General features: G+C 49.4%; 2 long non-coding RNA genes across 3 annotated transcripts in view; both read left to right on the top strand.

The window, feature by feature from the left end:
• Window positions 1-15,123, top strand: part of LOC147246912 (uncharacterized) — a 73,362-nt gene that overhangs the window by 35,906 nt on the left and 22,333 nt on the right. For both annotated transcript variants that reach the window (XR_015109782.1, XR_015109783.1), the window contains 3 exons: window positions 1,644-1,680; window positions 1,826-1,973; window positions 2,599-2,780. This is a non-coding gene — a long non-coding RNA (uncharacterized LOC147246912). The remainder of the gene's footprint in view (window positions 1-1,643; window positions 1,681-1,825; window positions 1,974-2,598; window positions 2,781-15,123) is intronic.
• Window positions 5,308-8,949, top strand: LOC147246913 (uncharacterized). The gene is made up of 3 exons (XR_015109784.1): window positions 5,308-6,410; window positions 6,539-6,674; window positions 8,749-8,949. It is a non-coding gene; the product is annotated as an uncharacterized LOC147246913 (long non-coding RNA).

Here is a 15,123-nt window from a genome sequence, read left to right as displayed (position 1 = left end):
AAAAGTATGAAGCAGAAATGAAAAGAGGAGAATGACCAGAGGGATGGAGAGAAGTGAGTGTCGGGAGAAGATGGGGTGGGGGGGGTGGAATAAATTGCGTGAGGCAGAAAGCTGAAAGATGAGATAGAGCTGAGTAATTGATAGCTGATTGGCAGCAGCATGCAGTCACACATACATGCCTGTGGAACACACACACACACACACACACACACACACACACACACACACTGGTGTGGCAGGCGATCTCTCCTAATGACAGAGCTGGTTAACTGAGGCACTCGAGGGGAGTGATGAGAGTCGACTCCCTGATTGGTTACCCTCAGGAATCAGCCTCAATCAATCAAATATGACTTTTAAAGATCAATTATTCGTTGATGTTTCCTATTCCGCGTCATCCAGGATGAAGTTAAGTGAAAACTGCAAACACGGATCATTTTGGATAAAGACTGTAATTATGAACTATGGCCTTAGGGAACCAAAAAACAAAACAAAACATGAGTTCAGGCGAAAGAAAATTTTATTTTCACCGGTAAAAATCACAAATCCCTGTTGCCTCAAGGTGCTTTGCAAACAGAAGGTTACAGCCTCACCTGTCCTCACACCTGCCACCAAATATATTCACCACGTTTGATGGCGAATGTGTCGGATGCTACGTGAGAAAATGTAAGCCATCCCAATGTTGAGCAACTTCCTCCGCTGGCCTTTATCCATGAGACACAGCGTGGAGGCCTGGGTGGGAAGAAAGACACGAGGTGGATAAAAGATTTCATGGGAATCGAACACAACGCCAAAGGAAAATATAAAAATCACAAGCTAAGCAAGCGTGTCGTCTGGCAAGAGAGATTTCAGTGTCGTAAACCGAGGCTGTCACGGTCGCTGGTGACGTAGGAAGGCTTGGAACACGGCGTTGCCTCTGGGCTGTGTGCTAGAAACCCTACAACAACCACAATGCATTTGGCTTGTTTTCTTCAATATGGCCGCACTGTCCCTTGCCATGTTTCCACACTGTCAGGTGAGGTGGTCACAGGACCGTTTAGCTTAGCTTAGCACAAAGACAGAAAGTTGGGGAAGCTGCTATCTGTGGATGGAGAGGACGGGGATGTGCTCGGCTGCTGATTGGCTGGGTGCGGGGCCTCCTCAAGCCTCATCAGCTCCGTGAGGTCACCAACACACCTGCCCACAACCGCACATTTAGCCTTGCAGACTGATTTATGCTGTGTCTGCACCACGAGTTCAGCAAGCAAAACTATTTGAGTCCTGTTTTACTGGAAGAACTTCATCCCAGAGAGAGAGTCTCAGCAAATATTACTCACATTTTAAACACCATGTTGTAGTTTGATAACGCTGTGTCTAAGACTCGCTAATTTGGCTCTGTTGTCTGACACTCCAGAAGAAACGCCTGTAGCGGTGATACATTCTAGATGTGTGGTCCACGTTCTGAATTAGGAGCTGCAGAGCTACTCAGCGCTGCAGCAGCACTGACCCAGGTTAAATGCTCCTCAAAGGGCCTGTTCACGCATCAAAGAACAGTGAAACACTCCAAGATTTGCAGACAATGCCATAAAAAGTCATTTTTAATTAACAGCAGCGTTGTGAAGGCCTGCGCTGACTCCCATTCACAAGCACTGCTCTGTTACTTGCAGGTCTGCTGCTGGAAGAACACGTGAGGAGCCGACTCAGGTGGGATTGGGGGCTTTGCAGCGTTCAAGGTGTCTGGATGTTTCCCAAACCTATCATATTGAATCTCTTCATCTTTTATGATGTCAAACTGAGTGTGTCAGTCTCCTTGTGCCTCATTAAACAAACTAGTGCTCACTCTTGTCAGGGTCTGTGTCCCATTTTGGGTTCAGTCGTAGAGCTTCAGCCACGCTGCACTGCCTCAGACGGGAATCATGTGACTGCATGGAAGAGTCTCATGTGTCCTTTGCTGCGGTGCCATCTGGATGGGCTGTACTTATCTGATAAAACAGGAGGTAAGTGTAGCAAAATGACTGGTTCCTCTCATGTCCTGCTGTCACCTTCAGGCAAAGGTGTGCGTGTGTGTGTGTGCGCGCGCGTGTGTGTGTGTGCGTGCGTGCGTGCGTGTGTGTGTGTGTGTGCGTGTTCCAGGCAGGACACTAATAAGCACTACTTTGTCTCGGTGTGTCCTTGTCCTAGTTTAGGAGGGAGACACTGAAAGAGGGAGCGTTACACAGTCTAGCCTAGAAACATCATAATGACTCGCCACTGTACGTTGGGAACAAGATGTCTCTGAAGCAATGTGACACACACACACGCACACACACTATGCTACTACTGAGGTAGTCTGACTGCCTGCAGTGTAAAAATATCAAGCTATGTCATATAATATCTTTGCATCCGTGATCGCTGAGGTTTTATTTAATGCTTTTCCACTCCTTCCACTGATCTGCTCAGATAATGGACGGCCTGGTTTTTTCGTTATATTTCTAAAAGTTCTCTCAATATCAGGAGTCTCGTTTCCATCGATGCGTTTTGAAGTATCACCTTAGAAAAGCTCGATGGAAACAGAAAGCTCCCGAAATTTCACTAAAAGGACTTTGAAGCTTGTTTGAGGTGATTTTTGTCGATTCTACAAAGGAGCGTAAGAACAAGACGAGAGGCTTCAACCCTGTTTCTGGATCAACTCAGACATCACAAACGTGGATCTCACCTGACAGGCTCTTCTGCTGCCGTGTCTTCGTGTCCACACAGCGTCAAACACGTCCGATCCTGGCTGGTACCCAGGATCACCTACAGCTTGTCTGACTGAGGCAGGGAAGGTGAGACCTTTCTCTAATTTAGGCCGAGAGATGGCCCGTCTCCTTCTACTCTCTCCGTTAGACGCGCCACCATGTTGCCTTCGCCGCCATGTTGCCTTCGCCGCCATGTTGCCTTCGCTGCAATGGTTTGTATTCGCTCCAAACCAGTTAATGGAAACGCACCTCATACGATTTGTCCACAGTTAGCTTGAAATCTGCTTGATAACTTAATGGAAACACCTTCCTGGTGCGTTTGAGCTGTTTGGCCCGTTGAGTTAACGGTTGAAGCATGAACGCAAAGTGGAGTTGAACTGTCCTCATGAAGGAAGATCAGACAGTTCTAAAAAAACATCAACATACAGACAGGAAGCCAGGTTAGAAGGAGAAATCAGGTCTGGTTGGTCGACCCGCCACAGAACTTATTCTGATGTCTCACTTCTATTTCTATAGTGTCTGAAGTAGAAAAGGCAAAAGTAGAGAAACTTTTTTCTACCAAAGTTGGATCAGTTTTTCTAATTTCCACACTTGAGAAATTCTTGTGATTCTTTCTGCTGTCACACTTTGAAGTTGGCGGAGCTCAGTGAGGGAAAAGGAAATATCACATACTCTCTGACATGTCTGGGTTCCTCTCTCTTGCTGGATGCAACACATTTCAAATGGTCTCTCTTGATAAGAACAAATACAAACAAACAGATAAAAGCAAGCAGAACAGCAGCAATCGCAGCTCAGGGTCCCATTTGTGGAGGGTAGCCTGGTTTGACTTCCAGTCTGACAGTTGGCGCCTCAGAGCCTTCCAGCCGTCACAGGAATGAATGTTATGTTATGTTGTGGGGGGCGGGGCTTGAAGGGTGTGGCGGAGCTGATGTCCATCAGGCTGAACAACGGCGACTGTACCACCACTGCTGGTCAGCTTTACTGCTCCGTCCAATAGTCGTTCCACTGGTGTCAGCTGCTAGCTTAGCTTTAGCACCCATTAGTTGGTTGGGGTCTGCAAGGATGAACCACCTGAACATGGAGGAGGAGGAGGAGGGGAATGGAGAGGAAGGAGCGTGGGGAGGAACCAAGGATGTGAACCAGGAGTTCGTGAGGGTTTCCCAAAATCATCTGAGGGATGCTGTTGTCAAGTTAGCTGCCAAAGCTGGTGTTTTCCACGCCGTCGTCGGCGTGACGATGCTCAAGATGTCAACAAACACGTCAGCGAGGGTGTCCCGACACCAGCCGCTGCGGCGAAGATGTCCTGTTTGTCCGATACGGACACATTTCATGGCTGATTAGAGCTCTTTTTCATGGCGTCTTAGCATCTCGTGCATTGAGAAGCCCTGGTTGTGTGTCTGAAGGGAGGTGATCGTGGCTCAGCGCAGTGATCCAACAAGCTCGCGTACGTGAACTTTACTAACTAAGAAGTTGTAAGCTTTGACATCGTGAAGCGTCTCCCTCTCAGCTGAAGGCTGGGACATTCAAAGCTGATCAGAAATGCAGCACACAGAGAGGAAACTGATTTGCTTGGGTGTCTGACGGGGGAAATTAGATTTCTTTAACAGATTTCTCAAACACACGGTGCTGAACAAATACAGGGCTGCTGCTGAAAAACAGCAGCAGAAAACTGACAGCAATCACGGTGTCCTTCACCTCTCCCTCGTGACAGTCATCGCTCTTAATAAAACATGAGGAATAACACCGCATCAGCAGCTGGTTGCTTTTTTTGACTGGTTTGTCTTTGCAGGTGAAGGCGCTGAAGCAACAAATAATAAACAGCAGCTTTTATTGAAGTCGCCTTCCACAAACGGCTTGTCAGAGGAGCGTTCTGGTGATCAGCGGATCAACTGTGACTGAATGAGTTTGGTGCACGTTTTCCAGCAGAAGAGGTCTTGAGGTTACCTTGAGGTTGCATCATCTACCAACACAGGGGCTGCCACTTTGGTTCCGCAAAGACACAACTGGCCGTGCCTGCCGGGCGGCGCTCTGGTCGGTCCAGGGGCCTCCTCGGCAGGAGCAAGGCGTGATCTCCCCACACGCTACGTCCTCCTGGTGAAACTCCTCAGTGTCAGGACAAGAGATGCAGCCAAAAACTCCACACATGACAGTGGGAGCATTGTAGCTTTCATTGCTCCTCGTAGCAGAGGAGAGGACCAACCACCAGTACGCCTCGCTATGGCAACCTGGCGAACAACACCTAAAAATACAAGGTCACGGCGAGACAATCAGACTGGGAGTGTTTTATTGCAGCAGCAGATTTCACTGCTGCTTGGTGGCGTGCAGTGGACTCCTGGAACATTCAGTAAACACACACACGCACAGTCAGCTCATACATTTGTCCACACGTACACGTACACACGCACGCACGCACGCACACACACCAAACTCGACTCTTGAACACACAGGGATGTGCTGCCTACACCCTAATGAATATATTATCGGTCTATTTTCGGTGAACGCCGTGGCGGTTCCCACATGCTCTGTGTGGATCTGCCCTATCACTTTCAGTTAGATGAGGTTGGGTGGGACCGGTGGAGAATTCAAATACCATGCGTGAGATAGAGAGGGGAGAGGCAGAGAGACTCATGGGACATGAGAGGGAGAGGGAGAGTGGGTGGTTAAAAAATGCAGAGGAGGCACGGAGAGGGAGAGAGAAGAGGAAGGGGAGCACTATCTGTGTCTGCCTGATCAGTTTCACTTAAGCTAAACAGGAGCTGTGGTGAATGGGTGATGGCGTTGTGCTGCAGAGCAGTGAACAGAGGAGACGGTGGTGGAACAGAGGAAAGAAAGACTGACAGGCAATGAGAGGAAGGCTGCAAATAATTAATAGATCCTGCAGTTCTGGAACATTCTAGCCCCTTAGATCTTTGGCCCTCATTTATGAACATACGGCAGAACTGACCCACGACCTTCCAGCTCCTACCTTCCCCGGAGCAGACATGCTGGGATATCCGGTGGTCACAGGGACTCCCTTGCAATCTTCACACGACGTCATGAGAACGCCAGCGAGACGCCTGATTCCCACATCTCAGTGACACTGATCCAGCCTGCCTCTGTCCATCCCTAATGCTAATTCTAATGCTAATGCTAATTCACAGCTGGGTCTTGAGTGTCAGCTGTCCCGAATGACCCCCGCCTTGGATGGTCCCGCACCCCCAGAGCCAACAGCCTGGTTTGTCTTATCCAGCGACAGTTCTCCATGTGGTTCTCCAGCGGCCTGCAGGGTTGTGCCCCTCCCGTCTCAGCCTGCTGTTCTCCCTGCTCCGGTGATTCCTGCTCCGCCCGCTGCTCCTTGGTCATGGATCTGGCCTCCACTGGCCTCCAGCTGCTGGCCTCTAGTCTCCAAGCCTGCACCAATTGGGTCTCCATACCGGACCCTACACCAAAACCTGCCTTCACGCCGTGAGCCTGAGGTCCACAGGAGTGGGTTTCGGCTTCCCTGTGTAGCAGTTGTAGCCGCTACTGGCAGAGCTCAGCCACTTGGGCGATGTGGCCAAGGGCGGAATGTCTGAACCTGCTTTGTGTCATTTGGTGACGACTTCGTTGATTGTTGTGAAATAAATGCAACTGCTGGTACGAGCGACCAAGACACCAAGAAGAGGCTCGTGAAAGCGTCTGTTTGAGGACTTTATCCTGCATCTGATATTGTGCTTGAGAACGTGTGTCAGCGTCCAGGTAAATATACACTAAATAGACACCACAGTTAAAACTAATGTGGTGGAACGGCTCCCCTCTAACGCTTCCTCCCTGCAGGAGGTTTATGTGCAGTTTACTTGAATCTGAGAGCTGCTGATTTATTCCAGGAGGCTGTTGAACCGTTGGGCTTCTAGACGAGGTGGTCCTGCTTCGCTGTCCATCCTTGACAGTTTGGTTGCTAGTTTAAGTGTTGGAATGCTCGGTAGGCACTCCTTCACCGGGCCTCCTGCATCAGGGCTCCAGGTGAGAGTGCCTTAAATTGGCTGGAAATTGATCATCTAAATGTCATCAGTGCCACTTGTGTCTGTGAGTTAGCAAAGCAATGCTAATTATCCCACTTGTGCGGGAGAGTGTAATTGACAAAAATGGCCTCCAGGGGTAAATAAACGGAGGGAAGATGGCTGTTTGGCTTGTGTGAACAATACCAGATATATCAACATTACAGTATCTCTCACACACACAGGAGGTAGAGCCAAACCTGTGTGTGTGTGTGTGTGTGTTGGGGGGGGGGGGGTGATGGATGAGTGCTTCGCCTCTGTTCCACCTGTTTATACAATTTTTGTTGCTTAATTAACTTAAATGTCCGAGGCCTCCCCAGCAGAGACCAGTGCAAGTGAGATGAAGGGAGGCAGCTGTTGAACCACAGTAGACACACACACACACACACACACTCACACTCACACACTCACACACTGCATCATGTAGATTGCTCATCATCCACCATGTTATTCTGTTTGGAGTTTCCTCACGCAGCTCCCATCACTCAGCACTCAGCACTCTTAGTATCATGCAACCTGCTCTCATCATGACTCTGACACACACCACCTTAACATGCCACATATCTCTCTCTCTCTCTCTCTCTCTCTCTCTCACACACACATACACACACACACACTTGCACACTGCATCTGGATGCATGCGCACTCTTGTCAAGACACAGCACAGTTTTAATGGCTGTTAAGTGAGGAGAGGGACACCCGACGACCAACAAGCACATTAACACAAACACACGCACGCACACACACACACGTGCACGCACACGTTGACAGGCTGTCTCACTGGCATGCTTACTCTTTATTGAAGAAGATACACAAACTTGATGTGTTTGTGTAAGTGTGTGTGTTTGTGTGCATGTTTGTCTAAGTGTGTCTGTGTTAGAGAGAGAGAGAGAAAAGTGGGGCAGCAAATGACAAGCTCCATTTTTCATTGCCGTGACTTCAGAGACAGTAGGAACAGATGCCCTGTTGGGACACACACACACACACACACACACACACACACACACACACACTGCAGCCCACTAAGCAGATGTGAACACACACACTAAAACTGCCAGCACTGGAATCATGGGACGGACCTGAACCGACCTCGTTCAGTTTCAATGAAAATCACTTTCCCTGCTCACATCGGTGTAAAAGCTCTCATTCGTCTTGTTTGAGGTTTCATTTCAGAATGTTTACTTCTGCCAGTCCCTTTATCAGATAATTGGATAATTAGATAACTTATTTTTGATGTATTATCTAGATTTTCTGTATTACGTATTTCTAAATTGATTTGGCAGTAATTCAGAAGGCCCCTTGTTGATATCAGTTAAAATAATGTACACACACACACACACACACACAGAACAAGAGAGAGAGAACAAGTGCAACCACTGATCATCGCTTCCTTCCTGTATGGTGATGTAGTGAAGTCGCAGCTGGTCGACTCACAGGCTCAGGGCTGCTTTCACTCAAAAACTCAGAATTTCGCTGCGTGGAACGTTGGTTTTTATACATTTAGACAGGACATTCTAAGATTAGCACAAGCAATCATGTGTTTCATCCCAGTACAGTCGTATCCTTTCCTTTACTGCTCAAGATGCACGCTGAAGCGCCTCCTTCTCGTCTTAGCTGGTCCTCCTTCGTCTTTTTATCACATCAGACAGTAAAGATGGAATTGCTTCTGAAAGGGAACGATTCCAACAGTGTCAAATTAGGAGTCGCGTTGCAGCTCGGCTCTGTGGATCTGACTGAGTGCTTCCTGACAGCATCATGGAGGTTGTCGTCTCTAACTGGACAGAACTGTTCCAGAGGTGCAGCAGACGTGCAGCTGGACTCAGCTGCTCCCTGCTCCTCCTGCCACGTCGACCAGGAGGAGTTTGCACCGCTGCACTGATCACTCACGCTGCTTTGTAGGGTAGCGCACCAAGAAATCTGCACAGACTGTCTATCATATCAGATCATGGATGTTTCATGAGAACATGCTAACAACTAATGTTAAACAACTCCACATCGCTCTACACGTGAGTCACAAAATTCTCCATCTTTGTCACCAGGCTTCGACGTGCACGGGGGCTTTGTCTCGAGGCGGCGCTTCACGGCATCTTTTAGAATCACCGGAACACACAAGACTCCTTTGAACTGCCGTGCATGGGTAGGACGAACATATTAATATGCAATAATTCCACACTGTTCATCGGTTCTGGATCTGGGTCTTGATCAGGTGACATCTGGGTCTGGACCTGCATGCCTGGATGCTCCCTGGTCATTTGGATGGATGCACCAAGCTACTTGGCAGCCGGTGGAGTGTGTGTGCACCGTCCTGGTGATTGATCCTGATTTAATCAGTAAAGTTGTGAGACGTGGAAAAGCCTGGAGACTAAAACAGAATCAGATTTATAGGAAAACCATTTTCCTTTTTGCATCAGGGCTTCATCTCCGTCCTGCACCACCCACTAAGACATAGTGCCATGAAGACAGTGGCTCTGCCACACGTTCTTCATTTGTTGTGACTGTCCTGGTCTCAATCGTTCTGGTGGCCACTCCCGTTTCATTTCGGTGATTAAGACCTTTTTACAACAGCGATGAAAACAAAAGGCTCATCAAGTTGCGTTCCCCTTCCCGACAGCGAGTGTCCCCTCCACCCCAAGAGCTCCATCCAAGTGTCAGAGCAGCCTTAACAGTGATGGCAGACCTGAACCCTCCAGCTTGCTCAACGGTCTGGAGTCTAACTGGCAGCTATTTGACACAGTTGCTTGTCCAATGTCGTCAGCAAAGCTGCTGTCAGACGAATGTGAAGACAGAGCCGTCAGCCGGAGGTCGCATGAGAAGAAACACACGCCTGCAATATTTTACATATTCATACAAATGCAGCCGGAGTGTGAAATGTGCTTCACTGCCTGCTTTTAATGTTTGATAGTGAGGAAGAACGGGGAGGAAGAGCAGGGGAGGAAGAGCAAGGAGGAAGAACAGGGAGGAAGAGCAGGGAGGAAGAGCAAGGAGGAAGAACGGGGAGGAAGAGCAGGGAGGAAGAACGGGGAGGAAGAGCAGGGAGGAAGAACGGGGAGGAAGAGCAGCGAGGAAGAACGGGGAGGAAGAGCAGGGAGGATGAACGGGGAGGAAGAGCAGGGAGGAAGAGCAGGGAGGAAGAACGGGGAGGAAGAGCAGCGAGGAAGAACGGGGAGGAAGAGCGGGGAGGAAGAACGGGGAGGAAGAACGGGGAGGAAGAGCAGCGAGGAAGAACGGGGAGGAAGAGCAGGGAGGAAGAACGGGGAGGAAGAGCAGGGAGGAAGAGCAGGGAGGAAGAACGGGGAGGAAGAGCAGGGAGGAAGAACGGGGAGGAAGAGCAGCGAGGAAGAACGGGGAGGAAGAGCAGCGAGGAAGAACGGGGAGGAAGAGCAGCGAGGAAGAACGGGGAGGAAGAGCAGCGAGGAAGAACGGGGAGGAAGAGCAGGGGAGGAAGAGCAAGGAGGAAGAACGGGGAGGAAGAGCAGGGAGGAAGAGCAGGGAGGAAGAACGGGGAGGAAGAGCAGCGAGGAAGAACGGGGAGGAAGAGCAGCGAGGAAGAACGGGGAGGAAGAGCGGGGAGGAAGAACAGGGAGGAAGAACGGGGAGGAAGAGCAGGGAGGAAGAACGGGGAGGAAGAGCAGCGAGGAAGAACGGGGAGGAAGAGCAGGGAGGAAGAGCAGGCTGACTGACTGAGCTGCTCTAAAGCCTCAGCGATGAATTTTTTTTACTCGCTGCTCTCCAACTGGAGCAAGCAACACCTGCACTCACAAGAACAAACAGCAAATCACCTTCCGACTTGACCGCCATGTTTCGGCGGTTTTCTAACCACATGGAGCAACCACAAGAGTCCAGTTACAGGAGGGGTTGAGGTGTTTTTGTAGGAGGATGGTAACCTTCAGTAGATGTGGGCCAGCGTGTTGAGGACCAGCTACTGCAGTAAAACAACGCTCAACTAACACCTAGAAATACTCAACCTTGGACCGCCCAAGGAAGTGGCGCCTCCAGGTGACCGCTGTTGCATCACAGAGGCATGAAGATCTGGATCTGTTTGATGCTCAGCGTGGATGACCGGCTCATCCCAGCCCAAACCACCACACCAGAACTGCCCTTCACCAGCGGTGCAGCGTTCCCAGAATAAACCGACTGGAACAATCATGTGATGTCAGAGTGGACAGTTTCCTGTTCTGGTTTCCTGATCTGGTTTCCCGTTCTGGTTTCCTGATCTGGTTTCCTGTTCTGGTTTCCAGCTCTGGTTTCCTGATCTGGTTTCCTGATCTGGTTTCCAGCTCTGGTTTCCCGTTCTGGTTTCCTGATCTGGTTTCCTGTTCTGGTTTCCAGCTCTGGTTTCCTGTTCTGGTTTCCTGATCTGGTTTCCTGTTCTGGTTTCCTGCGTTTCTCTGCTCAGGTCAGTAACCATCTGTCTGCTTGCTTTCCCTACTTTTGTAGTTTCTCCCAAACAGAAAACAGGAAACTGTATTTTTCAAAATAAGATGATTTATTCATATGTGGTTTGAATTATGTAACACGACAACAAGAGGCAAACTATGAAGTCAAAGACAATAATAATATGAATAATAATAATTTTTAAAAAAGGAGGACTCTCAGTTCAGGAGTCACCGGCATCATTGTGTCAAAGTAAAACCTCAACCAAAAACTACAGAACAATTGCAGACGTGGACGTGATTCTGGCCAGGAGAAACCGCGCGACCGCCGTCGTTCACCTCGGAATGACCCGGCTGGATCTTTGGTCTCCATATTTGTGCGATGAATTAAGATCATCTGTCGGTATTCCAGTGAATGATCCTGACTCTTGTCTCAGCCGTGTTTGCAGCTAACAGTCTTGCAGCTAAACTGTTGTCTCCCTGAGCGGCGGCGGCTGATTGTCTGGCTCCAGCTGGATATTCGGCCACATCCCCACATCCAGGCCTCTAACCTGGCAGCATTCACGTTCCGCATGGTGTCTTCACCGCCGGCGACAAAACAACACGGACGCCTTCTAGACAAGCAGCTGGTGTGTGAAACTCCGACTACTTCCCCTGTCAGGGTGGAGGATATTTTTCTGGTGGCAGAGTGGCTGTGGGATTGGAATGATAAAATAGAGACACAACCGCTTACATTCAGAGTAACCATAAGAATATTGCTGTGTTTCTATGAGAAATGTGTAACTGGAGCAGCCAACAGCTGTAAAAGCCCCTGCTCCTTGAGGGGACGGTGAGACGTCCCAGCAGCCAACACTCCCCCAGCTCCACCAGAGGAAGAGGAGGGACGGTTCGCTTCCTCTGTGGAGAAGAAGAGTTGTACAAAGTCCTGTGTGCTGAGCGAGTCGGACTGAAACAAAGCAGCTTTTTCATCATCAGCACAAAATGCAGTTGAAGCAGCGCTTTTACACGATAAAAGCAGAATTTGCGCCCTCAGACATTCCCCATCTGTCTGCTTAATTTCCCTCCCCTCGTTCCTCACAAGCCTCACACTCCACGGCTCATTCACCCGCCTGGAACACCAGGATTTTTGCAGGCAGGGCTCAAAGTGATGCATATCATTAAATTTATACAATAAGCATTTTAATGGAACTCACAGAATTAGAAAATCTGGCAGTCGTTTCAGTTACTGGAGTGCAATAAGAAGTCAGGAACTCAAAAGTGTGTGTTTGTGTGTGTGTGTGTGTGTGTGTGTGTGTGTGTGTCAGCTGCACAGAATGGCGAAGACCAGCCGCTCGTCCCTCCGTTCTACCAGCCTCATGTCAACGATCGCCTGATGTTTCCTCTTGCGCCACCATGAGGTCGCCATCTGCTCTCATCTGGTTGTCTTGGTGATTTGCCGTGAACTCTGGTGAGGAGCTCCATCGTCCCTGCAGGTCCAATCCTAATGACCTGCTGACCCCGTGACTTTTCATTAAGCACCGCCAACGGGTCGATGCTTTCACTTACCAAGAGAAATACAGATGGATCTCTCAGATGGATCAGGACATTTGCTTTTTCTTTAGCTTCACCTGGAGAAGCTTTGCTAGAGTGTGACGGGAGGTGAAAGGAGGCAGACTCAATACTTGCTGCATGATGAAACTAGAAACGAAACTAGGAGCAACACAGAGAGGTTTTCCTGCTTTGATTTGGGCTGCTGTTAGACATGAGAAGCATTTACATCATCCCGCGCACCCAGCACTCCTCACCTTGCGCTGATATCATTTTCCTACCGACTTGCTCTTGTCACTTATTGCCAGTGTGTCAGACTGATGTGATGCTGGTCGGTCCAAAAGTTCAAAAGTTCAGAAGCAACCTCTGGCTGCACCGCTCCCAACCTGAGCGGCTCTGGCGGGCCGCTGCTGCTGTCCGAGGCCAAACATGGTAAGCAGCACGTTTGTCTGCTTTGTGAGCATCTCCAAATTGATTCACTGGGTCGGAACAAACGGCTTAAATGAGAGCAACATTTTCAGTTCCTGCCTGCTGGAAATTATTTCCCACTTTGCAGAGTCATGAAAGGTTTCAGGAACAAAGAGACACCTTCTCAACACAGGCAGCAAATTAGCTTTGGCTTGTGTCAGAGAACTTTACGTACCGGGCCGCTACCTTCCTGTTGCAGGTGAGCAATGGTGGCCATGCATGCATGTGGGGCGTCAGCGTCCGGGTCAGCAGCCCTGGTGACGGGGCACCCCGGGGGGGTCAAGACTCCACAACAGCGAGCGCACGTTGGCGGGACTGTTGGAGGCGGTAGCCTGAGAGGAGGTGTGTATGTGTGAACCACTAAAACTGGATTAATAACTTTGAAGTGATCAAACAAAACTGAATCAACACAACACGATGAACTGCGTCCTACAGGACCCTAGTACCAGTACTGCAATATATTTGGAAATTGTGACCATGTATCATGATGTGTAGCCTTCTCATGATAAATGCCAGACATTAACTACAATCAGGGTCAAGTGTGAAATACACTCAGTGAATATGTTTAACTTTTCTAGTACTACTACTGCGTTCCAACATGTTGAAGTAGACAGATACAAGCATTCGTGTGCCACTGCGTTGCTCATAGGAGGTTTATCCTGTGCAGCTTTTCAACTTCAGTGGTACTCAAGGTGTTCTACAATGTTGCCTCATCCACACACACACACGCACACACTGATGATGGAAGCCGCCATGCTAGGTGCCAACCTGCTCATCAGGACTTCAGGGCTTCAGTGTCTTGCTCAAAGACATTTTGACACATTCACCAGAGGAAGAGAGGAATCCAACCAGCGACCTCTCCAACACTCCGGGCCTCTCGTTTCCTCAGGTGAGCGATGGTGTGAAGGTTCATACTGAGGATAATTGGTAAGAATTTACAATGCGGTCATTCAGACAGGCAGATGGAGGCTGTAATCACTGATCCAGATGTTGCAGCTGTGCAGAAATACCTGCGGACGAGTGAGTAAGAGGCGTTAATGGGACATGAATGCAACTGTCAAAGATGGCCGCTGGTGAGGCAGAGAGGTGCCTCGTGCATCATGGGTAGTTAGCAGAACAAGCAGATGACCTCAAGCTGTGCCTGAGCCGGCGCTAAAAGGAAGTCCACACATAAATGTCACGAGGGCGCCCACCTCCCAGACCCAAACTTGAAGGAGGTCCTAGAAATCCGCCCAAACTGTGGGAGCGCAACGACACCAGGAGCTCTGTCAGGTGTGATGGGCCTTGAAGAGGAGGAGGAGGAGAAGCGAACGCAGGTGAATCTCATTCGTTTCCTCGCTGCAGTTTTGCGTTGATGACTGAAGTCAGTCGGTGGATTTTACGCCTGGTCAGAGTTGAGGCCCCGTCCTGTGCCACTGGAGGCCACAGCTGCATCTCCTCACCTGACGTGGAGGAGTTCCACCAGGACGACATCCCGTCAGGGCCACACAGTCCTCCCTAGTTCCCCCTCACCCTGAGCAGGTGCCCTGACCAGCTAGCGGAGGCGCTAACGCAGCGACCAGGACACAGACCATCGTCCTCCTGGCCAACTATGTCTGGTTGGACGGCAAACAAAGGGGAACCAAACCAGCAGCCTCCATGTTGGTTGGCAGCACAATAAACTATTGAACATCTAATAAAGGAGGTCTTTTGAGGAATAATCTCACATTTGTTCATTTAAAAAAATCATTACAAACTATTCGCGTATTTACCTGCACAGTAAACCGTAGTTAATCACGTTTATCTGTTAAAACAGGATTAGTCTCAAGTGTTTAATACTCTTAACAACACGGAGGAGGACTAGTATTTATGTAAATGTACATGGCGAAGCTGCCAGGGGTTGTGGCTGCTGGTGCTCCTCCGTCTTCATAACACCGTGATTTACCTTCCGCTGCTACACGGTGAAGCCTCCAGCCCTGCTGGGGGAAGTCCAGCTCTCGTCCGTGTACACGTCGCTTCTCCTCTCAGTCATGAATCTTTGTTCCGCTGGTGTATTTTGGAAGCCAT

This window comes from Aulostomus chinensis, chromosome 17 (assembly GCF_037954235.1).
Source record: "Aulostomus chinensis isolate RoL2024-O1b breed Wild chromosome 17, RoL_Achi_v1.0, whole genome shotgun sequence".
In the NCBI taxonomy this organism is placed as follows: domain Eukaryota; kingdom Metazoa; phylum Chordata; class Actinopteri; order Syngnathiformes; family Aulostomidae; genus Aulostomus; species Aulostomus chinensis.
The sequence above is the reverse complement of the archived record's forward strand: the minus strand, read 5'-3'. Positions and strand labels throughout refer to the sequence as shown.